This window comes from Micromys minutus (assembly GCF_963924665.1).
Source record: "Micromys minutus genome assembly, chromosome: 19".
In the NCBI taxonomy this organism is placed as follows: Eukaryota; Metazoa; Chordata; class Mammalia; order Rodentia; family Muridae; genus Micromys; species Micromys minutus.
In genome coordinates this window covers 25654132-25682069 of record NC_137954.1, presented here as the reverse complement: position 1 = coordinate 25682069, position 27938 = coordinate 25654132, and the positions used below count along the sequence as shown (strand labels likewise).

The following is a 27938-nucleotide window of genomic DNA, read 5'->3' as shown; positions in this document are numbered from 1 at the left end:
CTCTCTCTCTCTCTCTCAGCTCTTCAGTGATTTGCAAACTGCAGAAAGTTTGGCCCCGTAACATTACCATCCCCCTCCGAGACTCTGCTCCCCCTCACTCACCCCGGGGTAGTGCTGTGTCTGAGTCCCCAACTATGAGGGCATCCCTGGGAGCAGAGCAAGCCAGCAAAGATGGCGTCTACACAACAGGGCACTGCTGTCAGAAACGCCTTCCCTTCCCAGTGAGTGGAAATCAGACCCCGTTCTCCCAGTTCAAAAACTTAACTCACTCTGGTCAACCTGTGTCTTGCTCCCAACTTCCTAGCTTCCCTACAGTAGAAGAAACCCAAGACAAATACCCACATGTCCACTTTCCTGAAGCTCAGTTTGAATAAAACAAGTACCCAAGTCAAATAATGATGGTGACAGTATTATTAACAAATGAATTAAAAGATGCTACATGAATATCAAGTTCTTCTGGATGAGAACAAGACAAAACTTTAAGGCTGATTTTCCTCCACAATGCTCAGTAGGCAGCTTAATAAATTCACATCCAATCGTTGGATATTAAGGAGTAATTTCTCATCCTGTTCCAGTTGCCTGGAAACCCCTACCTCCCTTCACTTCTTTGAGTTGAAGGCACTGAGTATGCTCTTTTAAGACATAGGTATCAGCTGGGACAATGGATACATAAATCACTGTCGTTCACTAATCTCACAGGTGAAAGCAATTCATCAATCATTCATTTTTCTCTCTTCTGTCATGACTTGGGATGATGCGTCTAGATGGGAGGGGACGGGAGGGGACTAGGAGACACATGCTCAGGCCTCTGCATTTTCACCTGCAAAATACGATAAAAGAGATTTGATTATCCCTCAAATCCTGAGATTCATTGCTGTGGTCTGAATGTCATCACTCGAATGCACACACACACACACATACACACACACACACAGAGTGTATGTTCACATGTTAAAACGTAGCCACAGTGTAATCATGAATTGAAGAGTCTCTAGAGGTGGTGAATCCATGAAGGCAGGGTCCTCATGAATGGGATTAGTGACTGTTTAAAAAGGGTAAATGAATGAACGTAGCAGACACTAAATTAAGAGAATATGTCATGAGCAGAAAGACAGATTAGGAGAAAGTGTTAAAAGTTGTGGTTGGATAAGATGTTTTCCCATGAGTCTTTCTCTTCGCCGTCGGCCGACATCTATCACCACGAGGGTCGAGCTGTGCAGTTTTAGCGCATACGAGATCTACCAGGGACATGGGCGATGCTACATCAGGACCAATGGGAAGGTTTTCCAGTTTCTTAATGCCAAATGTGAGTCAGCATTCCTTTCCCCCCCCCAAAAAAAAAAATCTTCCACAGATAAACTGTTGGAAGCAATTTAAAAGAAAAAAACCCGCCGTGTCGTCAAGTTCCAGCAAGTCATCACTGGCGCATCTCCTATTGATATAATGCCGGGAGGACTCAGAAACCGGAAGTTAGGAAAGCTCAGAGAGCAGGCGATCAGGGCTGCCAAGGAAGCAAAAAAAAAAAAAAAAGGCTAAACCAGCATCAAAGAAGACAGTAATGGCTGCTGCCAAGACCCCACAAAGGCAGCATGCAAACAAAAGATTGTGAAGCCTGTGAAGGTCTCTGCCCCCAGAGTTGGCGGTAGATCAGAGTTTAAAATAAAGATCCGTCTTAAAAAAAAAAAAAAAAAAAAAAAAAAAAGCTGAGCTTGGGCCAGCAAGATGGCTCATGGGTAGAAACATTTGCCTGATGAGCTGAATTTGATCTACAGGACCCACAAGCTCAGGGCCAGTTCCCACAAGTGTTCCTCTGACCTCCACATAGACACCATGACACACTCATATATGCATCATACACACATGCATACATACATACACACACATACATACATACACACACACATACATACCTGTAACCTTAATAGTTTTGAATGTTGTTCCCTTAGAAGTGAAGAATAGAATGATTACCAGAGCTGGGGAAGGATGGAGTGGGGGATGGGAAGAGGTTAGACAACAGATACCGAAATAAGTGAGAAGGCTGAGTTCTCATGCCCCTTAGCACAGAGTAAATGCAGTTGGACTGGCTGGTTTTGTGTCAACTTGACACAAGCTGGAGTTATCACAGAGAAAGGAGCCTCCGTTGAGGAAATGCCTCCATGAGATTCATCTGTAAGGCATTTTCTCAATTAGTGACCAAGGGAGGAGGGCCCAGCCCATTGTGGGTGGTGCCATCCCTGGGCTGGTAGACCTGGGTTCTATAAGAAAGCAAGTTGAGAAAGGCTGGGGAAGCAAGCCAGTAAGTAACATCCCTCCATGGCCTCTGCATCAGCTCCTGCTTCCTGACCTGCTTGAGTTCCAGTCCTGACATCCTTTGGTGATGAACAGCGATATGAAAGTGTAAGCTGAATAAACCCTTTCCTCCCCAACTTGCTTCTTGGTCGTGATGTTTGTGCAGGAATAGAAACCCTGACTAAGACAGCAGTCTAGGGCTGAATAGAGTTTATCATTGTTTGTATATTTTAAAATAGCCCGAAGATCAGATTTCAATGTTCTCAACACAAATAAATGGTAAATGTCTAAGGTCATGGACATACGGATGACCCTGAGTTGGTCTTTGCACACACAAACAATGCTGTCCTCGGCAGGTCTTTGGTCAACTTCATACAAACTAGAGTGATCTAAGAGAAAACCTCAATAGAGAAAATGTCCGTATCAGATTGACTTGTAGGCCAGCCTGTGGGGCGTTTTCTTGATGAATGATTGATGTGGAAGGACTCAGCCCACTGTGGGCAGTACCATCCCTAGGTAGGTGATCCTGGGTTACATAAGAAAGCAGCTGGGTAACCCACGGGGAACAAGCCAGTAAGCAGCATCCTTCTACTCACTCCTTGTCTCTAATTCTTGCCCTAACTGCCCTCCAAGATGGACTGTGATCCAGGAGGTGAAATAAGCCCTCTCCTCCACAAGTTGGTTTTGGTTGGTGTTTTATCATCACAACAATAGGAACCTAAACAAAAAACACAATAACCCATAAGTCTTTTGCAACTTGAGAGAGAGGGGCAGTTATTATTTACTCTTTACCCTGATCTCAGATTTTTTTTCAACCTTCAAAACCGTAAGAAATGAACATCTCTTGTTTATTAGTTACCCAGTCTAAGGCATTTTGTTATAGCAACCTGAATGGTCTATAGACACACACACACTTGCATCAGAGAGCAAGCTGACCTTGTGCATGTGTCTTGGGATGCCTGGCCCAATAGAGCCTGGCACCTTTGCCACCCCACTTTGGCTTTTTTTTTTCTTTGAACATCTTTGTTCTGTCAGGCAGCTATTGAGAGCTGTTCATTCATTTACCAGTTAGATCCTTTTGAAGTTCTCATTTAAAATAATTTGATATTCAGGCGGTGTGTGTGCGGCTGAAATTATTCATCAGGAAGCCCTCTTTCTTTCTCTCAGATAGCAAGTGAAGTGTGCAGCAGGTCCCCCGAGCAATGCTCACTGCCTGGTAAACCCTTTTTACAGTAAGGCTTTGCCACCATCCCTAAATTGAGTTATTCTGACAGCCTTTGATGCACTGTGAGGTTTTCTTCCCCCTCTAAGCATACATATGAAGGCTGAACAGCAACATAATTTAATTCTTCAAGATTTACTTTTTAATCACCAGGGTGGTTCTTGTGGGGTCCAGAACATTGACCCCATTTTCTCAAGTAGAAATTGACTTGGGTTAAATCATTCTTGGAATTTGAATTAGGTTTTTTTTTTTTTTTTTTTTTCCTCCTTACCAGCTTTAACTTCAAGCTTCATTTTCCAGCAGCTGGGAACATCTGCGCTGCCTCCAAAACCCAGACAATTTGAAGCAACCAAATGTGGACAAAGAAGCTATTCACAACATGCTGGTTTCTGCTGGCAGAATTCTTCATTGTGCTCTGAATGGGTGTCGAGGTACAATTGTGTTTAGGTGTCTGAATTTCCTTTACAAAAGGAAAATGAGACAATTACCAAGAATTTGGAATGTAATCAAAATGGCACAGCCATTTTACTGTGAAATTAGAAATCTCCCTGTAAACACTATAGCATGTTATTTCAGGGGAGGGGGGAATATTTAACATGAAAGGATTCAATTAAAAGCAGTCGCAGGAAGTTAAAAGACCTTCTCGATTCAAATGTATGCTGACATTATTGTCTGATTATTTATTCAATGAGCAGAAAACAAATACATGTAGTGCTAATAAACCACCCCACACATGCCACCAAAGTATTTCTCCAGACAGGAATTGGTTCTTTACTAGAGAATCTCAGGATTGTAAAGTGCCCACCTAGCAGGAAGGATGTGGATCAAATCAAGGATCTAGAGGAAGAAAGAAAGAAGTCAAGGATGCATAAGCCATATGTAATACTTCTCAAACATAACCAGTCCAGAGTGGACACAAACTCTACTAGGAGGGTCCCACCAAGAGTCCTAGACAGAATATTCTAGAGGTCCAAGGTATAGAGTTGTAGAAACAATCTTACATCTGAGGTCCTTCAAAAGTCCTTATTTGATCACCAATATGATTTGTTGATTTATGGCTTATGTTTTCTCTAATCTTTACAGGACCCCAAAAACAGCTCTCTGTAATAACTCAGACTAGAAGTTTATATTTCCATCTTTCTTGATCTGCCTGACTAAAATATCTAAAAACAAGGCTCCTCCAGGGGTCCCTGCCCTTGTTCCTTTGTCATCTCCTGTAGATGGGCACCACTGACAATCACTGGCTGTGGACTCCTGACTCTGGGCAGTTCTTCTCTCTTTATTCAGGACAATGAGAAAACTGATGCCTGGAAAGGGAGGTCATGGAGCTGTTCATCACTGTTGGCAATAATGGGGCATCCAAGTCCAATTTCCTGAATGTCGTGAGACTCCCCAGGAGCCCTGGGCTCATGAACACACTCTGTTTCTCTGAGACCCTCCACACCCAGACAGGACAATTGCATGATCATGGAGCCAGAGAGAACATGTTGAGAGATGGGACAGTTGTCAGACTGACCTAGTGAGTGGTTTTACTGTATAGCCAGCCACAAATGGAAAGACAAAGATGGAACTACATGGAAAGCAGAGGCCACTTCCTGGAGGAGCGTCATTACTTGCATATAAAAATGTCTGCAGAATCTTTAAGCTGGAGAAGTTTGTACCAGAGCTCCTCCAGGCACCCCACCTCATCCACCGCTTCCTGTGCTCCAGTTTTGTGCCCCACTTTCAAAATCACTGCTGTCTTCCTTTCCCACTTATCACTACCATTTTTTAAATATTCTCCTTTAGATTGTCTCACATTTTATTTAACGTTGCTTTCAAAGAAAATGACTTCCTGCCGCGGTTATAAAGTGCAATCCACTTCCTGCGGCCCATGAATGTGAGATTCAAAGTCACCATAAAAATAAATCTAAACCCAGCCATGTCTTTTAATCCCGGTACTCAGGAGGCAGGTGAGATGGGTGTGTGAGAGTTCATGGCCAGCCAGGTCTACACGGTAAGTTCCAGGACAGCCAGGGCTACCTGATAGAGAGAGACCCTACCTTGAAATAAATTTAAAAAATAAAATAAAAATAGCAGTTAGAAGAACAAGTGAGAGACCCACCTGCCCTCAGAACTCTCCAGGCTGGGACAGATGTACAGCTTGAGCCAAAGAGTCCAACCTGGGAAACATGAGAACACATATCTAAGTAAACAGAGGTGGGAACAGGACCCAACTCCACCACAACCTTAGTAAAGCAGAGCCTGCTGTTAAGGTCAGTTTACCTAATTAACTATTGCCTCTAAGTATTTCCATTACAACTCACCTGTCATGTCCATTTCTAGGTAAATTCTAGTTGTTGCTCGGCTTCTGGTCAAATCCCACAGTCCTTCTTAAAGGATTAGGGATAAAAAGGAGCTTGAATAGATTTTTCAGTTTCACCTTCAGGCTTCAAACCTTACTTATTGAACAATTCCTAAAAGAGAAAAGAAAGACATCCTATCCAGGCTCCTGGAATACCTCAGTAAAACTTGAAGAGCAGAGAGTATGACGGAGGGGAGATGGAGGGAGGGAGGGAGGGAGAGATAGAGAAAGGACAGGAGACGGAGAGAGATGACCTCAGTGTCTGGGGAAATGATTGAAGAGGCAATAGCAATTCCAAGCATTTTAAAATTATCGACTGAACAGGGGCCATTGGTAATCACTCAAGTCATGGCTGGTGACTTAATACACACACTCATGTTTGGGTTAGTTAATAGTTCAATTCCAAGAGGTTATAATTGTAAATCTCAGGGCTGCTGGCTTAGCTCTAATTTGCAGCTCGGGAGTGACTGTGGAGTCGCCACTTACAGTCAATTTTCTCTGAGCGAGAGGAAAAAGTAAATGAACAGGGGGACACTCGAATATCAAGTGAATGCTCTCGGTGGGTTTTGTCTGCTCTGGGAAAACCACCACGAAGTTGTGGTGCAAGGCAGGGCCACGCGGTGGGGTTGGCCATACCCAGTGCACACTCTGAGGTCACAAGGCAGCGCCTTCCACGTGGCATAGTCGTCCTTCAGAATCCAGTGACTGAGGATGGATTTCCATGCATACAGTTACTTGATTTACCCTCCCTACCTGGAGCTCCAACTTCTCATGGGCTTGCCCTCAGGTCCTGTCCTCACTACCCAGCTTACCTCTGCCTCTCTTGGTGGAAGCCATTCCGTCAAACATCTCCAGAAAGGTTGGCCATGCTTCTCTTCTATTTCTGGTCGTGGGTCTAGCCTCTAACGGCTGGGCCATCTCCCCAGCCCAATGTCTCTCTTTAAAGACAAACCACAATCAGTTTCTAACATTGCTCTGCTGGCCCAAACAAGGATGGAGAACAGAGCTACTCGTAGACACTCTAAAAATAAAAAAAGAGCCAGAACAGCATTGAGGCTAAAGCCAAGCCACTATGTGACTGCACGTTGTACAGGAACAGGCTGAACTGAACACATAGCCGACATGTGGGACAGGGCCAAGTCCGTCAACCGGGACCCATGGCAGCTTATCCCGCAAAGCCCTACCAGGAAAACATGAGCGTGTACATTAATTCATTCATTTGTTTGTTTGGGACAAGGTTTACTACGGCCCAAGCTGGCCTCGAGCTCCCTGTGTAGCTAAGCATGACTTTGGGCTTCTGTTTCCACTCGCCCAGGACAAGGACTGAAATACTCCTATTGTAATAACACCCATCTGTGCGCCCATTTCCCTTTCTCCATCCAGCCCCACTATGTAAGTTGCCCTTAGTAAAGCTAGTTTTATTTCTTTGCGTTTTTTGTTTGTTTGTTTGTTTGTTTGTTTGTTTTGTTTTTCCCCCTTTGCCCAGAATTAAACAGTCTAAAAAGGTCTGCACAGATGGCTCAGCAGTTAAGAGAACTGACCACTCTTCCAGAAGTTCTGAGTTCAATTCCCAGCAACCACATGGTGGCTCACAACCATCTGTAATAGGATCTGATGCCCTCTTCTGGCCTGCAGGTGTACATGCAGCTAGAGCACTCACACATAAGGTAAATAAATAGATTTTTTTTTTTTAACTCTAAAAGAAACTACCTTCATATGACAGAGACACTAGCTGTTGGAGTCAGATGTTGCAGGATTAAACAAAACCACACTGGTCCCAAAACTCTGTAATTGGTTGTCAGTTGTTCAAAATTACTGATGACCTTCAGATAACACTGAATCATGAGCCATGGATTTGCTAATCTTTTTTTTTTTTTAATTAAAAAAGTGTAATGATCCACTACAGGGAGGGGAGAGATGGCACATTTGTCTATAGAATCTCAGGGACTGGCTCTGGATTAGGTCAACGGTTAGCACATAGAAGGTCTGACAAAGGAGAAAGGGAAATATCTCACGTGGCAGGGATATTTATGGAGGTCAGGGGGTGTCCGACTCAGCAAGTAGTCTTCGGTCTACTCACCCTCTGGACTCGTCTTGCTTCCTCCCCCTGCCCCATAAAAAAAAAAAAAAAAAAAAAAAAAAAAAAGCTCATGTATCCACATTCCTTGACAGGGTCCTTGGGACAATAAAGCAGCCATTTTCCAAGTAGCTTTTCATAATACATGTTTTCTCCTTGACACAAACTTTTTCCTCTCAAGTGCTGGAGTCTGAGCTGCAAACAGAGCTGAACTGTGCTTGGTAAGGCCACCTCACCTTTCATAAATCACTGTGTTCCCAGTGAGACTGGATGGTAATCCCCCCCCTTTACAAGCTAGGATGGTGGTTGGGTCACCCCAATGTCTCAGAGAGTCGGAAAGAACAATTCCAGGACCCTAGTCCTCCGTTTGGCTGTTGTCCTAAGAAGGACTCAAGGCAATCCGAAATCAGAATCTCAGCTGATCCACTTTCCCCTCTGGGATGCTCAGAAAAGCCAGATCCAAGGTGAGAGGCGGGTTTCTAGGGAGTTCAGGAAGCTCTCTCTGAAGAGCTAAAGATGGGGATTCAACTTGACAGTTGTTTATGAAATTTGCAAAAAACAGGATCATTTTTATCTTTTATTTGTCGCCCCCTCTCCCCCCCCCAAATCTATAAGTGAAGAGTCCACCTACAATAGATAATATAAACTTCAGGCCCCACAAAATCCAAACTAACCCCAGCCAGACCTGGGAATACGTACTATCCTTCTCCACCGTCTTTTCATATGACATGAAGTCACCCGACCACACTCCCGGCTGACATACTAACGACAGAAAACAGAGGGTAAAGAAGGGAAGAGGAGGAACAGAAGGAAGAAAAGAATCAGAAGGAAGGAATTTTGCCTCCACAGCTTCCCAAAGGCTGTTTGAAGCAAGGGCAAGAGAAGTGTTTCTTAACCAAGCAGAATGATGAAGTGGAATCAGACTGCATAGTTAACGCTATTCCACGGCTCACTGGCCACGTGACTGTATGCAAATTGCTTGACTTCTCCTTGGCCCCTCATTGGTCAAATAATAGGAGTAGCTACCTCATTGGATGGTAAGGACAGAATGATTATCTGCATATAAAATGCTTACAACAAGGTGTAGCATATAGAACATAATAGATTGTAAATGTAACTTTAATTCTTCTGTAGCTATTGTAGTCCTGCCTCCATCTAGGCCTAGTCCTGGAAGCTTTTAGCCTCCGTACAATCTTACCTAGGCCTAGAACGCTTTCAGCCTCTGAAACTTGCTGCTGAATAAGCTCACTCTTTCTTGTTCTTTCTGAACTCTGGCTGGTTGGTTCAACTCAGCTGTTGTGGTTCAAACTCCTCTCCCAGATGGCTTATTCGATCTAGATATTTCTCTCTTCCTCTGAATTGTATGCTTGGCCCAAACCTAACCCTGGCAATCTGTTCTAATCTTCTGGCTTCTTCTCATTCTCTGGCTCATTCTGTCTTTACCTGTGTCTAACTTGTTCTCTCTCCAATCTCTCTCTGTAAAACTCTCCCAGTAAAATTGCCCCCAGCTTCTGCACTGTCTCAAGTAGCGTCTCTTTCCTCTCCTCATGAGAGTTGGGCACATCCTACTCTGTCAAATCTTTCTCTCATGAGTCACGATTTCTGCCACTTAATCACTTTCAAACATGGCTGCTTCCTTCTTCAAACTCACTTTACCTTCATTGTTTGGGATTAAAGGTGAGTTCTTACGGTGTGTATATATTCCAGCCAGAGGGCTTAAAAGTGTGTGCTAAGGGCTCAGCCCTTAACACTCTAACTAGGAACAGGTTCAAATATCCTGTAACACTTTATGGTAACAGTGAATTCCTGCTCTCTCAAACATGAGCCACATAGCTCAGATGACCTATAAGCAATGTCAGGAACAGCGTATTTTGTTACTCCAGACACCTCCCAAAGAGTACCACAACCTTCCTGAAAACCATCCTAAAACCAGTTCTTCTTGCTGACCCAGACACTCCTTCAATAAGCATCACTATTTCCTTCCCAGGCAGGCCACCCTTCCAGTCTAGTGACTTCCCTCTCTCCCCTGATCCAGCCCAATTCCTCCGAGACTCAAACCTTAGCTTTGCCTCCAGAAAATCAGGTGTTTCGTCACAGCCTCAAACAAGTAAAATAATATACAGGGTCTAGGCTTTTCATTCTCCTTGAGTTAAATATCTTCAGGCAGGTGTAACCCAAGCAGTGTGGCCCTACTGTGTGAGCATGTGAAGAACTTCACAGCACAGTGGAAGTGGAAAGGAAGGGCACGTGGAGAAGAGATCAGAAAGGTGATACAGGATGGGAAGGCCCTGGCTGCACATTGTCATAAGGCTTTGTTCTGAGCCACATAGGTGCTACCAGCAGGTTCTCAGGAAAGTGACATGGCATTATGATCTTTCTTTAAATGGCTTCCTTTAGCTGTTGCTGTGATTTGAATGCATCCACTGGAACTTCTATGTTGAACATTTACTTGTCCCGAAATTCATACATTTGACAGTGGGGCCTTGGGGAAATAATTAAGACTGAATTAGATTATGAGGGTGGTATGGAGTCCCTTAATAACTTCAGTAGCTTTAGAGAGAACTGCGCTGGTGTGTGTATTCCATCTAGCCACATGATATCTTACACTGTTCTATAAGGTGTCATGAAGTCCCTCACCAGATGTCAAGCACAAGCCAGATTTCCAGACTCCATAATCATGAGCCAGAGAAATTTTTTTCTTTATAAATTAACAAGTTTCCCGCAGTTTGTTATAGCAACGAGAAACAGATTAAGACAGTTACCGTGTTAAAAGTGAATTCTGGGGCCAGCAAGAGGGCTTAATGTGTAGAAGTGTTTGCCTCCAAGCCTGATGACCTGAGTTTGATCCCCAGGACCCATATGGTAGAAGGAGAGAGCTGATTCTCAAAGGTTGTCTGTCCTCTCACCCCACACATGTGCTATGGTGTGTACTCTCCTCCTCATATACATTAAGTAAATAAAAGATTAGATATGAAATGTTTAAAACGGGTGGATAAAAAAAGGATAAACTCCTCTAGAATCTGAGGCAGATGCAGATAGACCAGTTTTAAGGCTGGTGGAGGTGGCCAGGTCAAAGATGATAGCGGATCAGACCATAAGAACAGCAGTTAAGGAGCTGAGCATCAGAGTCTAGATACATTTTGAAGGCTGAGCAGATAGGATTTCCAGACAGCTGCTGATTAAAGCATATAGTAAGCTCCTAAGGTATACAAGGCACTAGCTATGAGCCACTTCTGAGCCAGACTGGCCAGAGGAATGTCACCCAGGTTTTGACTGGTGCCAGCTATTCTTAAGACGGATTGCACCGTGGGACATTTCTCATCCTTAGTGTCTCGCCATCTGTTCTTCAAACGTTTGCTTCCCAGATCAAAGCCAATCTAGCCTGCTGGACCAGGGATGTGCCGTCACTCTTCTTCACCCAGCGTCGCTCCGTGGTATCTACATTAAGAAAATTGATGACTTGGATTCTCCATAAATCCTTAATCCTCCGGTTTTATTTTCCCATCCGTCACCTCCTCTTTATTCTTAATATTCGGGATTTTGCTTTCAAGGCCAGGTCAGCCCTCTTGAGGACTTGTGTCTTCCTCCTCTCTCGCATCTGTCCGGTCCTCCTGGGACAAGCAGAGCCTGAGGATGGAAACAGACTCATCTGTCTTCTGTAACCATATGGTTAAGATGCAGTCATTACCGTTGTTGGCATTGTTGTGCTTCGGAAGCTAATTAAGACAATTAGCTATTAAATACCAAAAACAATTAAGCTAATTGAAATAAACCATATGCAGTTTTCACCACTGTGTAGACAAAAAAAAAAAAAAAAAAAAAAAAAAAAAAAAAAAAAAAAAAAATGTGGCGAAGGGTGGCGTTGCAACTGTTTCAGCATCAAAATAAATCAAGGAGTACCGGAGCCCGAGACAGAGTTGTCTTAGTACCTGATCAGTTCATCCCCACAAAATGTTTCTCAGAAACATTTGGTATGGTTTTTGGAATGTTTTTCTATACTGAGGGGAGAAGAAGAAATAAAGTTCAGGGTTTTCTGTCCAAATGTGTCTCCTAGGATATAAAGCTGCAGGCTCCTGCCGATATCAAGACTCTGATTCAACTCAATGACTGAATGAAGCGTCCAAAGATCTCAGGAGAAATGCAGCCTCTCTGAGATCCCTGGAGCTTGTCTTGAAGTTAGCTGATCCTCTGGGGGACAGACGCTGCCCTGCGGTGTTTGGATGTGACTGGCAGCTTTAGACAGCATATGTAATTTCCCGGTAGAGGGAAGCCATGGGAGGAAAAAGATGCTGTCGAGACAGGGAGAGCTCTTTATAGAGTGTTTATCTGGAATTCTTTCAGCTGTGTGTGCCAAAAGGGGGTAAATTTTAACTATAGTTTGTGTGGGACAAAAATAGAATATGGCTGGGAAGGACTGGCAAGAGAGACAAGAAAGAATGAGCTAGAATTTGGCTATGTGGGACCAGGAACTAGAGGCTTCCCGGAGACTCAGCTCAACAAAGTGTATCTCTTTGCCCACCCTCCTGTGTCTCACCTCTGTGTCAGCTCAACTCTGCCTTCAGAAGCGCTCTCTCTGAGGCAGGGACTATGAATGCAGCCAGTCCCAACTTGGCAGCTCTGTTGGTAAAGACTCCGTATGTCCCATGTTCATGCACCCATTATCTGTGATGCGTTCCCAGCCTTCGGTCTCTAGATCAAAGTGCTAAGGAAAGGACCAGAATTAGAAGGAAAGGGAGAATACAAAGGGCATTGACTAAAGGGGAAGGATCAAACAGCTGAGCATCCATAAGCCTCCATATTTTTATAACCTCTCTGTGATGGTTTTTATGTGTTCAGCCCAGGGAGTGACATGATTAGAAAGCGTGGCCCTGTTGGAGTAGGTGTGGCCTTGTTGGAGTAGGTGTGTTATTGTGTATGTGGTCTTTAAGACCCTCATCCTAGCTGCCTGGAATTCAGTCTTCCAGTAGTAGCCTTCAGATGAAGATGTAAAACTTTCAGCTCCTCCCACCTGGATGCTGCCATGCTCTCACCTTGATGATAATGGACTGAGCCTCTGAACCTGTACTTCAGCTCCAGTTAAATGTTGTCCTTTATAAGAGTTGCCTTGGACATGGTGTCTGCTCACAGCAGTAAAACCCTAAGACACTATCTTCCCATTCCTTTACCAAAAATTCAAAAGATAAAATTATAGACACCAAGGATCCAGTGCCTCAGATCTACCACCTCAACCACAGGCTGCAGGCCCCTTGAATAAAACATGGGGTGGGGGAATCATGAGAGTGAACCCAGACTCTGTCTTCTCTTACGATAGCCTGAGACCCTTTTCTTCTTTTTATGATACATTCGTTATTTGGGCAGCAGCCAGGGTCCATCTGTACCGAAACCCACTTCTTCTGCCTGTAGAACCCTCCTAGGTTGCAGACAGTGGTGTGCTGGTGGACACAGAGCAGCCTGTTATGGAGCGAGAAGAGACCCCATCTGCTTGCATTGTCTGCTCATCTGCATTAAGGTGATGTGTAGCTGCCAATGTGATGTCACTCTCTTGGATGCCTGAATGTCCAGCTACCATTTGAGCTACCAATAAAACTCTCAGTCTCATACCCCCAAAGAAACGAAGATGCATCTGCACATAAAACGTTATGAACAATGGCCCGTGAGTGATCTATTTGGAATAAGTTTAATGGAAGAAGCTTCTCTGCCCTCCAGTGAGGGATAAACTGAAGTACAAGTGAGCTGGGGAAGAGAATGACCTTTTGATGTACACAGCACAACAAGCCAGTCCCTCGGAGTTAGAGTGTGTGATCTATCTATAGAGTGAGAGAGAGAGAGAGAGAGAGAGAGAGAGAGAGAGAGAAAGAAAGAGAGAGAGAGAGTGTGTGTATGTGTGTGTGTGTGTCAGCAGCAGACTGTCCTGGAACTCACTGTATAGACCAGACTGGCTTCAGACTCACAGAGATCTACCTGTTCCTACCTCCTAAGTGCTGGGCTTAAAAGCATGCACCACCATGCTTGGCTTCATATAACAAATTCTTTTGCAGAGTGAAAATTTTAAGCTTTTATGAGCTCTAGGTCTTCCCTGTCAAATCTAAGAGCTCTTTGCCTAGTCCAGACGCAAAGGAGCCAATCGATTCTTTTATACAGCTGTGGGGATAGCTAAGAGGTTAAAAGTGCTGGCTGAACAATTACAAGAACCAGAGTTTGGATCCCAGCACCCACATTACCATAGCCCAGTGTCCCTCAAAGGCCTGCAGCTCCAAAGGACCTAATGCCTTCTCCCAGCCTCTGTATGTTCACAGACCCATGTTCCATTCCTCACATATCCTACACACATATACACTCAAATAGATGTGTGTGCAAACATACACAAAAATCACTAAAAAAAAGTATTTTTTAAAAGTTTTACATTTAAGCCTGTGATTCATTTTGATTTAGATTTTTTTTCTAGAATGTGAGATTTATACCAGGATTTTACGTATTTTGTTTGCCTAGGAAAGGTCTATCTGTGTCATTTTTTATTGACAAAGCTGTCTTTTATCCCTTAAGTTGTTTTTGCACCCTTTTGCCAAAAGTCAGTTAGGTATGTGTCTGCCGATCGATTTCTAGGTCCACTTATGCACCATTAATCCATGTGTCTGTCTCTCTTGATTACTGAAGCTATATAGTAATTCTTGGACTCAGGTAAATGAAATCACCCTTAGTTTCTCTTTTCATGTTCTCCTGGCTGCCATGATTCCTATGTTTAACTATAGAAATTATAAAATAATTTTATCTGTATCTACAAAAAAACACTAGCATTTGACAAAACTTGCATTGAACCTATATGTTTTTAAATATTGATACCTTTATGATACTGAACTTTTCTGCTCATGAACAAGATATGTCTCCTCATTCATTCACGTCCTCTTTGATTTCTTTCTTCAGTCTGGCAGTTTTCACCATATAGATTATATATGTTAGATTTATGCCTAAATATGTTATATATTTGAGTGGTAGCATATGATATTATATTTTTATTTGATTTTGCTTCTTGCCCCCCTGGAGGCTGTTTGTTTGCTTGTTTTATTTTTGTTTTGTTTTGTTGTTGGAGTGAGGCAAACCTTTTGTTTCTTAAACCCACCATGTAGCCTTGAACCCCTGACCCTCCTGCGTCCACCTCCCAAATTCTGGGATTACAGGGGTGAACCAGCATACCCTGCTCCTCCCTGGACCCTTGCTTCCATTTCCTTTGGCTGTAGTTTGCTAGCCTTTTTCTAAGTTCTTGGGATAAGACTTAGAAGATTGATTTGAGATCATTTCTCCTCCCCTGCCCTTTAAACAGTGTCCAGCTCTGTTTCTGTTTCTAATGAGTCTCTTTCTTCTCAAGCTCTGTGATGGCAACCATGGGCTACTTTGTCTATTTTCTTATTCCTGTCTTATTCCTGTTTTCTGTTTGGGTTTGTTGGGGTTTTGTTTGTTTGTTCAGTTCAAGGGACCTTTTTTTTAATTCTCTCTCTCTCCCTCTCTCTCCCTCCCCCCCCCCCTCTGTTTTTCCAGAGTTTCTTTTCGTTGTCTTGGCTGTCCTAGAACTTGCTCTGTAGACCAGGCTGGCCTCAAAGAGATCCACCTGCCTCTGCCTCCAGAGTGCTGGGATTAAAGGCATTTACCACTACTACCCAGCCTTAGTTACTTTTTGAATACTATGAAAAGACATTATGACCAAGGCAACTTATATTATAGGGGCTCAGAATTTTAGAGGTTAGATCATGGAAGCAGGCTCTGCACTAGAGCTTGAGTGTTTCTGACATTCCACAAGCACTAGGCAAAGGGGGGGGGGGGAGAAGAGGGAAAAGAAGAGGGAGAGACAATTAACTGGGGATTAGTTGGTGTGGGCTTTTCAAACCTCAAAACCCACCCCTAGTGACACACATAAAGCCACACCTCCAAATCCCTTCCAAATAGTTCCATTACCTGGGGACCAAGTATTCAAATATATGAGCAGAGGGAAGCCATTCTCATTCAAACAACAAGACTAGGCAGAAGTTCTGTGGCTGGGATACCCTTGTCCTTGGGTTTTTGAGATATGATCTATGTAGCTCAGACCTTGAACACACTGTGTAGCAGAGACAGGCCTTAAACTCTCCACCCTCCTGCTTCTGCCTCCAGAGTTCTTAGACTACAGAAATACACCACCCAGCATGTTCCACTTCACTCATGTCTATGTTTAGAGCTATGAATCTCCCTCTCAGACCTTCTATAGCAGCATCTCACAAATTTTGATATATGACAGCTTTAGTGACACTTAGTTCAATATTTTATTTCCCTGAGATTTCTTTCGGACTCACTGATTATTTTTCAAAACCTGTCTAGTTTCCATACGCTTGGAGACTTTCCTGTTATTTTTCTGTTATCGATTTCTCGTTGGAGTCCACAGTGTTTGAGAACAAGTTCTATGCTGATTCTCTTAAACTTGTTGCAACGTGTGTTATAGTCCGGAATATTGTCTCGTAGTACATACTCCATGAAGAACGGGACAGAAATGACAAGAAGGTCAGAAAAGACACAAAACACAAAAGGAATACGTATTGTGATGCTTCCAAGTCAGTGCGCCCTAAATGTCAGTTCCATCCAGATGGCTGATAGTGGTATGGATGGTGGCTTCGATGGCTTCTTCCTCTTTTTCATTTGTTTGTGGAGAAGCCTTCGGTGAAGGGCTGGAGAGATGGCTCAGTGGTTAAGAGCACTGACTGCTCTTCCAGAAGTCCTGAGCTCTATTCCCAGCAACCTCATGGTGGCTCACAACCATCTGTAATGGGATCTGGCGCTTTCTTCTGGTGTGTCTGAGGACAGCGACAGTGTACCCACATACATAAAGTAAAATTTTAAGAAGAGGGCCTTGAAATCACTATGTAGACACAATAACACATTCAACACCATCCAGAGGGAATGGAGGAAGGTTACCTCATTGTTGCTGGGGGTTATGGGGAGCCAGAAACTGAAACCCCCCCCCCACTTGGCCTCTGACACCTCTTTAACAGGAGTGTTGAGTTGGAAGTCTAAGCATACACCTCAGCCTTTGTTGGTCTGGGAGGATTGGCCCCTGTTTACTCATTTATTTATTATAATATTTGGAATTGTCACCTTTATGTTTTCTTCCTTGCTCTAAGTTGCCTTTCTCTTCAGCTACAGAAAACAGACACACCTGGAGTGTTTCGTTTTCTTGGGTCTAGCCTGGATTTTGAGGTTGGTTGATGGTTTTGAAGGATTCTGTCTGTGCCTATTACTGTTTCGTCAGCTTCTTCAGCGCCAGCCCTAGGAAATATGAACTAAAATGAGAACAGACCCAAGCACTGCTGCTCCAGTCTTGGAGCACGGCCCTCGGGTAAGCTAATCTGTGTCCTTGCCTCTCTCTCCCTTTAGAATGCTGCTTCTTTTACACACAAGAAAAAAAGAGAGTTTAGCTGTACTTTGCAAGGTAACTTATTTATATAGCTGTGATTTACTTGTTAATGGCTGAATTGAACTATCCATTCACAGATCCCTGAAATTCTGACAGGAGCCCTTGAAATGTGGCTCCACTTCAACCCTATCATGAATTTCAGAGTCATCCTCATGGCACACCACGGAAGCTAAGCCTCTGTCTTTCCAGCCTTCCTGGCAGACACGTAATCTGAATGTGTCCAGTCAGGACTTTCACCAGAGGCCACTGTCCAGGAACTAGCAATACAGAGAAGTGGGGTAGGGGAGAATTCCAGCAGACATTCCTGAGACAGGCTAGCAAAGGTTTCATCCTTCGTGGGGACTCGACTGTGTTACCCTGAGCTCAGTAGCAGATGTCTCAACAGATATTGTCTGGGATGTGGACTTGACCGTGGTTCTGACCAGCTGTGTCTGAGTTGGAGTCCCTTCCTCTGCTTGTGATTAAGTCAGCTGGAGCTGGCTTCTGTTGACCGCAAAGAATTTGAACCTGTGCACGTTTCCTCTGCCTATTGGCCACAAAACCCCCTGAGGAAGGAAAATCTCAGGATCTCCCACAGTGTGACCTTGCTCTCGCCCAGGGGAAGGGTCTAGATGAAGAGGCAGAGCGAAAGCACAGCAGAAAGCAACCTCTAGGGGCTGGCTGAGAGGCACTCCTCAGAACCTGCAGAACGTAGGTGTTCTGACAAAATTCATGTTGGAGAGAGGCCCTGTGTAGAGTATTGGGAGACGAGCTGTTGAGGTGAGTGCATCGTGATAGTGCTGATTTCAAGGATGGAACTAGCACTCTTGTACCAGAGAAAGTCTTCTGGCACCTCCTCTCCCCTTTTTACCATGTGAGGACTCAGCACAGGTGCCATCTTGGAAAGAGACACAGCCCAGCACCAGACACTGAAGCTGCTGAATTGAACTTCCTAAGCCTCCAAGACCACAAGAAACAAATTCCTATACTTTATGAATTTCCCAGCCTACAATATTTTATCATAGTAACATGGAAAGACAACACCCAGTCCAAAACCTAGACCAGCTTTCTCAGTTGTCAGAACTTCTCCTCTGAGCCCTCCTCCACAACCATGAAAGAGCAAAAGAAACTGAAGTCTCTTCTAAGGAGGTGAGTCCCCTAAGTAGCTCAGCCTTGGAAACAAAGCAATCTTACAACCCTGGAATCCATATTTTCCTTCTCTTCTTCCCCATTCTCTGGGCTCTGTTACACTGATGAATCTTTTGCCCATTGAGGGGAAAGTTTTTATGTCCCTTAAGGCTAGATTTGAAACATAGGAAAAAAAAACTTTTTTTAAGAATTATTTATTTATTTTATGTATATGAGTACACTGTAGCTGTCTTCAGACACACCAGAAGAGGGCATCAGATCTCATTACAGATGCTTGTGAGCCACCATGTGGCTGCTGGGAATTGAACTCAAGACATCTGGAAGAACAGTCAGTGCTCTTAACCACTGAGCTATCTCTCCAGACCTGAAGGGGGGAAAACCTTCTATACCTATAAAGTCTCACCAACATGACTGTCTAAGCATGAAATTAACAAGGAAGACACCAATATATATACCAAAGTAAATACACAAACACACACACACACACACACACACACACACACACAATACAACAGCCAACTCAGGAACATAGAATGGGGTAGAGGATGGAGAAGAGGTTGATGATACCTCAAGCCTACATTAAGAACTATAGGCAATGCTTAAAGTAAGAGAAATAGTCTTAGTTGGGAATACCAAGCCAATTGCTTATCTAATACCAAAGGGCTCACCCTAAAACATACATACAGGTTAATGTTATATAGACTGAGCAGGTTATGTTAAGGAATATATATGTATATTCATTTATATGTTGCATGTAACTGCAATTAATGAAAAAGAGGCCATGAACTTGAAAGAAAGTAAGGAGAGATGGACTGGCTGGTTTTGTGTGTCAACTTGACACAAGCTGGAGTTACCACAGAGAAAGGAGCCTCCCTTGAGGAAATGCCTCCATGAGATCCAGCTGTAAGGCATTTTCGCAATTAGTGATCAAGATGAGAGGGCCCAGCTCTTTGTAGGTGATGCCATCCCTGGGCTGGTAGTCCTGGGTTCTATAAGAAAACAAGCTGAGCAAGCCAGGAAGTGGAATGTGATAGTCTGACTATGCCAGGCCCAGGAAGTGGCGCTATTTGATGGTGTGGCCTTGTTGGAATAGATGTCACCGGTCGTGGGCTTTAAGACCTTCATCCTAAGCTATCTGGAAGCCAGTATTCTGCTAGCAGCCTTCAGATGAAGATGTAGAGCTCTCAGCTCTTCCTGAACCATGCCTGCCTGGATGCCACCATGTTCCCACTTTGGTGATAATGGACTGAACCTGTAAGCCAGCCCCAATTAAATGTCTTTTATAAAAGTTGCCTTGGTCATGGTGTCTGTTCACAGCAGTAAAAACCTAAATAAGACGAGAGGTATAGGGAAGTGTTTGGAGAGAGGAAAGGGAAGGGGGAAATGATATAATTCTATTATAATCTTAAAAAAGAAAATAAAAAATTTAAAGAGAGAGAAAACACTCTGATTAGTGGCTGTTTTAAACCCATCTTATTTGGGTCTTGAGAATTAAAAATATATATATTAGATAGTCTGTTATTGAATAGTTTCTTGCCTCTTAACTAGCTGAGCACTCCACTGCACCACTGGTGATGTCATCTATGATGTCATGAGGGTGGTAGCCATCCACATTGCAGCTCAAAGATGGTGCATTACCCAGGATCTCCTTGAAAGTTCTCCAGCCAAAGACTGGTGCTGCGTCTGCCGGGCAATGTTTACAAATCTCAACAAAAGTGACATTTCCACTGTTTATTGTTTTTCTGCTTCTTCCTGCCTTTTGCTGGCTCCTTGAGGGCTTTGATGATCAGGGTAGAGGCAGAAGGCACCATTCAGTCTGCGCCTGTCTGTTCTGAATGGCCAGTCTCACTGTAACCCTGAGGCCTTGGCAATCACCAGTAACCTTGGCAATGTTACCACCAACTTTTTTTGGAGACAGACCCAGAGGACCAATCTTGGGGTCAAGGCAGATGTGGCACCGACCTGGCCTCCAGTGCATCTCAAGTACAGGACTTTGATCTCATTGGGGTAGAGCTTGGACGACATGGGTGGAGACAGCTGGTGTCAGGATGAAGCTTGGACGACATGGGTGGAAACAGCTGGTGTCAGGATGGATTTGGATTCAGGATAACCAAAGAAAGTTGCACCACAGCCTTCTCCAGCCAAAAGTGAGAAATAATATTTAGGTTACAGATTTAGGTATCTACAGCCCTTCCTTGAGCTTATAAAGTAAATGAGGAACCTTATTGTTCTATTTATTTTTATTTTTGAAACAGGGTTTCTCTGTGTAGCCCTGGCTGTCCTAAAACTCACTGTGTAGACCAGACTAGCCTAGAACTCAGAGATCTGCCTGCCTCTGCCTCCTGAGTGCTGGGATTAAAGCCACCACTGCCCAGTTTATTGTCCTATCTACGATGCTAACAAATATTAACAAGCATTTTGAGAAGGCATTTGATTAATGCTTTGTCCCATTTATACACTTAATTAAACCTCTTTAACATCAATAAGTAGTATGCATAAATTTCATATATTTGACACTACACTTGATCATAACTAAAAGGTCAAGAATCGGTGACATTTAATGTATGTGATTCCATTTCAGGTACTTCATCTGACTGACAAACTTCCCAAGGTACAAAAGTGATTTTTCAAATAGACTTAATAAATTGATAATATCAAAAAAAGAGAGACTTAAATTCTGTTGTGCTACAAAGTTGATATAAGCTCACATTTCAACTTGAAAAGAGTCCCACTTAGCAAGGAGAGTACAAATGTTACAGTAGAATGCTGTGTGTTGTGTTATTGTAATGCACCAAAGTCTTTTTCAAGTTGTGAGGTATACATCTGTAAACTATTACATATGCACCAATTGTTGATCTTGAAAAGATTAAGATGATAGTTTTTATTTCTTTGAACATTAGCAGTCTTAAGCTCCTAGGGCTACCACAATGTCTACCTGGGAGAAGATAGTAACTTGCTCTCAGATGAGGATGCTAACAAGCCAGAAGTTCTAAGTAGAACACTAACTAGAACCTAGGTCAGTCTTCGGACTGACCCATCAAGCCCTAGTTTGAGTCATTTTTTTAGAATAATTTATTTTATGTATATGAGTCCACTGTTGCTGTCCTCACACACACCAGAAGAGGACATCAGATCTCATTACAGATGGTTATGAGCCACCATGTGGTTGCTGGGAATTGAACTCAGGACCTCAGGAAGAGTAGTCAGTGCTCTTAACCACCAGTCCTTAAGTCAATTTCCAATTTAAAGATGCAGGTTGCTAAGCAACTCATCCTCTTAGGTTACTGACCCAGTCTCCAGGCCAGTTCACAGAACCCACCCAGGTGTTATGCCTGATTGGGTGTTTATTTAACCTTGAAAGCATAGAACTTTGTATTTGTTTATTTATCTCTAAAGACTACTTTGTCCTTGGGCTGGAGTTGTTCAGCAGATAGAGTACTTGCCACACAAACGTGAGTTCAGATCGTCAGGACCCTTGTGAAAAGCCAGCACCATAAGTCTAGAATTCCAGTGCCTGAAAGGCAGAGATTTACTGCCTGACCAGTGAGAGCTACTCCAGTTGAGCCAGAGATCTATCTCCAAAAATACATCAGAGAGTGATTTTTAAAAGGCACTCAACTTTGACCTTTGGCTTCCACATACACAAATACACAAATACACACACACACACACACACACACACACACACACAAACATATACATAGGCATACATACCATATGCACTTACAAAAAAACTCTAGTTCTTTACATATACTTCTCCCTTTGTGGGTCTTATGTTTTGTTTTGACTTTTTGTCATTCCTATATGCTACCTATAAGATCTTAAACTCTGGATGTTAGAACTATCCTTTGGGTGGTTTTGTATCAAACTATCGCGTTGAATTCTAATCATCTCTTACAGCTCGCTAAGTCTGAGACCCAAGGCCATTCCCCAAGGTCATGGCTGATGTTACATCCTTTTTCTATTGTATCTTCAGTGGCTCTAGAATTCCTGATTTTCTTGGACCCATCAAAGAAAGCTTCCCCAGAGTCTATGTTCTGCTCTATTTGAAGGGGCTTTAGGAAGAAGGTCCTAAAGTTATTAGTTCCTTAGTGAAGCCTCTTTCCTATATTTCCCAAGCACTGCAATGGTCAAGGTCACTTGGGAGAACAAGGTCCTTGCAAGAGTTACTGCAGCCAAATTCTATATCTCCAGAAGGAGTTGACAGCCAAGCTGCCAAGTGATAGGTGAAATGAGGCTAGGATTCGGACTTCCAGCTTCTAGTGCTGATGTTCTGGCCACTCAGTCACAATGTGCACTAGGTGACAGCAAAACCAGCAAAGGATGCTCCCAGATCACAACCCCAGCAACTGGAACTGTCATGTGTGGCTCTCTGTCACCTGGCAAAGGGAAGAATAAAAATAGGCTTGGCTCCTGCCCTGCAGCATTCTAAAATAAATATGCAAACTGTGCATTTGCATTTCGGTAGCAAGGAGAGGCAGTAATAAGAGATCACTTTAAACTGTTATGGAAATGAGGTCCAAAATGATTCCTAGGGGAAAAATACAAGTTTAGAATGGAGCTGTCAATTCTGACTTCATGTTAGACTCTCTGAGATTGAGGGAGGCATGTTTTTCAAAAGGCTCAAGTGAGAGTTGAGACAGACAGTTCATCTGGCATATATGAGCCCTGAGTTCCATCACTACACACACACACACAGAGAGAGAGAGAGAGAGAGAGAGAGAGAGAGAGAGAGAGAGAGAGAGAGAGAGAGCCTGTTGAGTAAGGTCCAGACATTAACATTTGTAAACTTCCTACATGATTCCAATGTATATGCAAAGTAAACCCCTGGCCTGAAACACAGTTTCTGACACCTCTATCACATGATTGTCAGGATTTGTGCCATAGGTACCGCTAAATGTCCAGTTCTCTCTCTACACTAACTCCCTTATTTTTGCCTTATAAACACAGGGTACTTCAGCGTTATGCTGTAGCTGCAAAAATCACAGAGCTGATGCTTCTTCCATCTTTCTCTACGACATGTGAAGACACCTAACCATGAATTAACACTCTCCAAACACAATGTCAAGCCATCTTAAACACCAATATTTGTTTATTCCCCTCCACTAGGGGAAACAGTGTCTGATTTCCAGAAGTGGAAAGAGCCAAGGACTGGGGCTATTTGCTTTGACACAAGGTAACCATTTAAAAATGTTCACAGGCCAGCAGGTTAGCTCAGCAGATGATCACACTTGCTGCCAAGCCTCAGGATCTGAATTTGATTCCTGCACCCACATGGTTGGTTACAACTGCCTCAAGTTGTTCTCTAACTTTTATAAACATATACACATACACACACACACAGAGAGAGAGAGAGAGAGAGAGAGAGAGAGGTACACATACATATAATAGAATTTTTAATGGATTATTTATTTATGTATATAAGTACTTATACATAAATTTATACATATGAGTACACTGTAGCTGTCTTCAAACACCAGAAGAGGTCATCATATTCTATTACAGATGGTTGTTAGCCACCACGTGGTTGCTGGGAATTGAACTCAGGACCTCTGGAAGAGCAGTCAGCACTCTTAACCACTGAGTCATCTCTCCAGCCCACAGTAGAATTTTTAATTTAAAAAAAAAAAAAAATTACGGCAGGGTATGGTAGTGCCTTTAATCCCAAAACTTGAGAAACACAGTAGTCAGATATCTGCAGGGTCTGGTCTACAGAGTGAATTTTAACACAGCTATGGCTACATAGAGAGACTACATCTCAAAAGAACAACAAAATCTCATGTCTGTCCCTGTTGTAGCGGCTCCTGTCTATAATCCTAGCATTCAGGAGCATAGGCCAGGAGAAATGCTGAGTACAAGGTCAACCTGAGTTACACAGAAGGTGCCAAGCCAGAGCTACATAGCAAGTCTCTCTTTCTTTCTCTCCCAACACACACACACACACACACACACACACACACACACAAATAGAATACACCACTGTTCTTAGTTAACCACTCTAGGCTAGTCCAGAGTTTCCTGGGAGAGAGTTTTTCCAGAAGTCTGTTCTTCACAATTTCTCACCCCCTTGCTTCCTTCTACCCAACACTGGGAAAGCTGCTCAAGCTCCCTCCGCTACCTGCAATGTGAAGATGCGGCAGAGTCTTTCATGGTGACCTGTCACAGCACACAAGGAGGGCACAGCTTTGCCAACTCACCTTCCACATGTACCACTGTGGTCTACAGGGCATCTAGTTCCACAGATGGAACCTGGAAGGTTCAGGGAAGCAGGAGCTTGCTAACAGCCCCTGCCTGTAGATAGTTTCCTGAAACAAAAGGATCCAGATACCACTGGCTTCCAGTTCCTTCTAAATAATGAACCTGGAACCACTATGAGGGAAGCTGGAAGGCAGAAAGCCCTGTCTGGCCATTAAAGTGTACTCCAAAGGTCCAAGGATGAGAATGCTCGGATCGGGGCTTTCTGCAAAGCTCATCAAGACATAGATTCCTGGGCCTCACCATTTCCCTTGCATGGTTTTTGAGACAGGTTCTCATCCTATGGCCTCAAACACTGCTGCAGGTTCCCAAAGCTGGATTACAGATGTGCACCACCACACCCAGCAAGAGTTAAAGACTTTATTACGTTCCTTGGATGACTGAGATGCAGGGGGACCCTGTGACACACTAAGAAACTGAGAGGACTGGAAGAGAGAGCTAAACACCACCTCCAGTCATCCTGGCCTTGGAAAAAAGTACCTACTAATGCCCTAATTATGGCTTGCCTGCCAAAGCTGTAATGGAGAACGTGATCTGAGTCCTGGTGTTTTGAGGAGCTATTGGTAGAGTAGGAAGCACAGATGGGCTGACTTCCTACTCTTCCCTTCTTATCTCCTGCAGCTCCTGGAAAACATGGTGGTATGTTTTAGCCCTGCCAATGTCAGGCTGGCAGGCAGGACAGCAACAGCAGCTTTCTCCAACTGTTATAACTCTTACTCTCTGGCTCTAATTGCCATCTTAAAGGCTGACTGTGCTCATTTCTCAAACTCCTCTCCAAGCTGACTGGTTCAATCTGGCTTCTCTCAGCTTCTGACCGAATTGTTCTGCTGGGCCTCAAACTAACTCTAGCTATCTGTTCTAATCTTCTGGCTTCTTTTTATTCTCTGGCTTTGACTGCCTCTGCTGATCTGCACTGAACTCGTGAATGAACTCAACTCCACCGCACTGCGCCCACTCCCAACTGACCTCCAACTCCTCTATCTCCCTGTACCGCTCTTCAATAGCTCCTCTTTCCTGTGCTGTTCCCGTGAGAGTTGGGTGTATGCTATCTCTGACTCATTCTGTCAAATCTTTCTCTGATTCATCACTTTGCCTGCCCCTCAATTAGCCATCACCTTCAGACATGGCTGTTTCCTTATAGAAGCTAATCTTAGCTACATTGTTTAGGATTAAAGGTGTGTGCGAAGGGTATGACTATATTCCAGCCAGAACAGCCATGTTGCTAGATTAAAATTCTACAAACTGTCTCGGAAGGAAACCCACACTGCTTCTTTGGGCTCCAGGGCATTATTCCTATCTGCCACAGTGAAATAGCAGCTTTAATAGAAAGAAACATGAGAAACAAAACCTTCCTTTGGAATTCTCTGAAAGCTCAATTGGTGTCACATGTGGCAATGCTGGATCCTAAAGCAGATGGAGTTTAGAACCATGTGGTCCTTCCTACTATGACATTTGTCCATCCCTCCCTCCACCATGTAGGCTTAGTCTCTGCCTATCTCACGGAAAGCACAATCAATGGGTGCAGAGTGGGTCTGGTAGAATTCGAGGGGACACTAAGCCACTCTAAAAGTAAGCCTGGTTCAGAGGCAAGCCTCTTTAGCGCCCCCTAGCATTCTGTCTTTGCACCAGCTCCATGTTCCACTGTACCTTGCCCCACGCTATGCCCTGTCTCCACTTCTCTCCTGGGACCTGGGATATAGATGAACTCTAGGCAACTCTTTCCCATCGCCTACAAATATTGTGATTCATCTGCCACCCGGAGAACATCCCAGTGACTGTCTGCTTAGTTAGCACTTGATAAAGCATCGTTCGATATCAAGAAACAGTTCCTGGGAAATTGAAAATAATCCCAGCAGCCCGCTCAAACAGTAAATCTTCCTCACAGAACATAAATCCCATGAATATTGGAGCCTGTGCTTCTCCCCACCCCCCACAAAGGATGAGACATGCAATGGATCAAATTTAAATGACGGAATAATTTATCTGGAAACCAAATTCCTCACTCTGCATTTCCTAATTTGCCACCTTGGATTCAGGCCACTGATAGGCACTGCCAGAACCTGTTTTTGCTGGTTCTCAGCAAAGGCTTTATTGAGAGCTGGGCAGCAGGCTGTGATTGGTACAGGTGCCGTTGAGTTTAGCTTTTGTCTCCCCGTTGCAGCTTAGAACTCCCTTTGAGAGTGCCAAGTGTCAACGGCCATGATGATTATTTGAGTCACCTGATTTAGGAAGAGATGTCACCTGGCCTGCCAAAGGGTACAACATTATTGCCAGCTTCTGTACCCTAAAGGAGGGGTGTAGGATAATATGAGTGGGTGGTCCACAAGCTCTGACAGCCAGAAGCTGTCACAGGGTCCTCAGCTGTCTTAAGTAAGCTGTATCCTCAGCATGGAACAGGACAGTGACCGCCACCTTCTTTGTACAAAGGGTGTTAGAACTCTGGGCCAGAAATAGACTTGAACTTGTCCAAGGATAATGAAAACCCTGGGCACTTGGCCAAGGTAACTCTTGCCCATAATCTGACTCTGAAAGTTACGACCCCAACACTTTACACCTGTCTACTCCCTAAGCCTTTTCCAAAGAAGCTGGGCTGGTTGTTTAATCGACCATGACCTTTACCCCCTTTCCTCAACCCCTGCTGGAGGAATTCTTTCCTTGAAGAGAGATAAACAAAAGTCTACCCACTCCTTACAAGGTCCCAACAACAAACTGAAGTTGGGTCCCACAAAGTTCACTCTGGGGAACCTGCAAGTTTATTGGTCAGAGTATGGGCAAGGAACCCAGCATGGATGATGGCTTCCCATACATAAGGAAATAAAGGAAGCACCCTTCTGCTAACGCCACCTACATACTCTAGTTGCTAGAGGCCTAGCACCTCCCAAGACCTTGAGGTTGTGCCCCTTGAACACACTACCTACAATCAAGACAGAAGTGCACAGATGGCTTTGAGAGGAGATTACAGTTTCCAATGACCTTGTCTGAGCCCAGTTCTGAAGAAATTCCAACAGCCCACAGGCCTCTCCTGATGGTCTCTTGCAGACAGCTGTTTTGTTTGGAGGGCCATACTCCAGGACACCTGTCTAGTAATATCCACCCCTCCCCTCAAGCTGTGCCCTAGGAACAGAACACCTCTTTACTGATGCCGCTCTATGCTTTAAAAAAAAAAAAAAAAAAAAAAAAAAAATCC

The 27938-nt window shown here is 43.8% G+C and overlaps 2 pseudogenes across 2 annotated transcripts; one reads left to right on the top strand and one right to left on the bottom strand.

The window, feature by feature from the left end:
* The first annotated feature begins 1161 nt into the window (after positions 1 to 1161).
* Positions 1162 to 11407, top strand: LOC308433225 (large ribosomal subunit protein eL24-like; annotated as a pseudogene). The gene is made up of 2 exons: positions 1162 to 1642; positions 11355 to 11407. The product of its transcript is annotated as a large ribosomal subunit protein eL24-like (transcript).
* Positions 11408 to 20036: 8629 nt separating this feature from the next.
* On the bottom strand, positions 20037 to 20521 carry LOC308432839 (large ribosomal subunit protein uL11-like; annotated as a pseudogene). The gene has a single exon. The product of its transcript is annotated as a large ribosomal subunit protein uL11-like (transcript).
* Positions 20522 to 27938: the final 7417 nt, after the last annotated feature.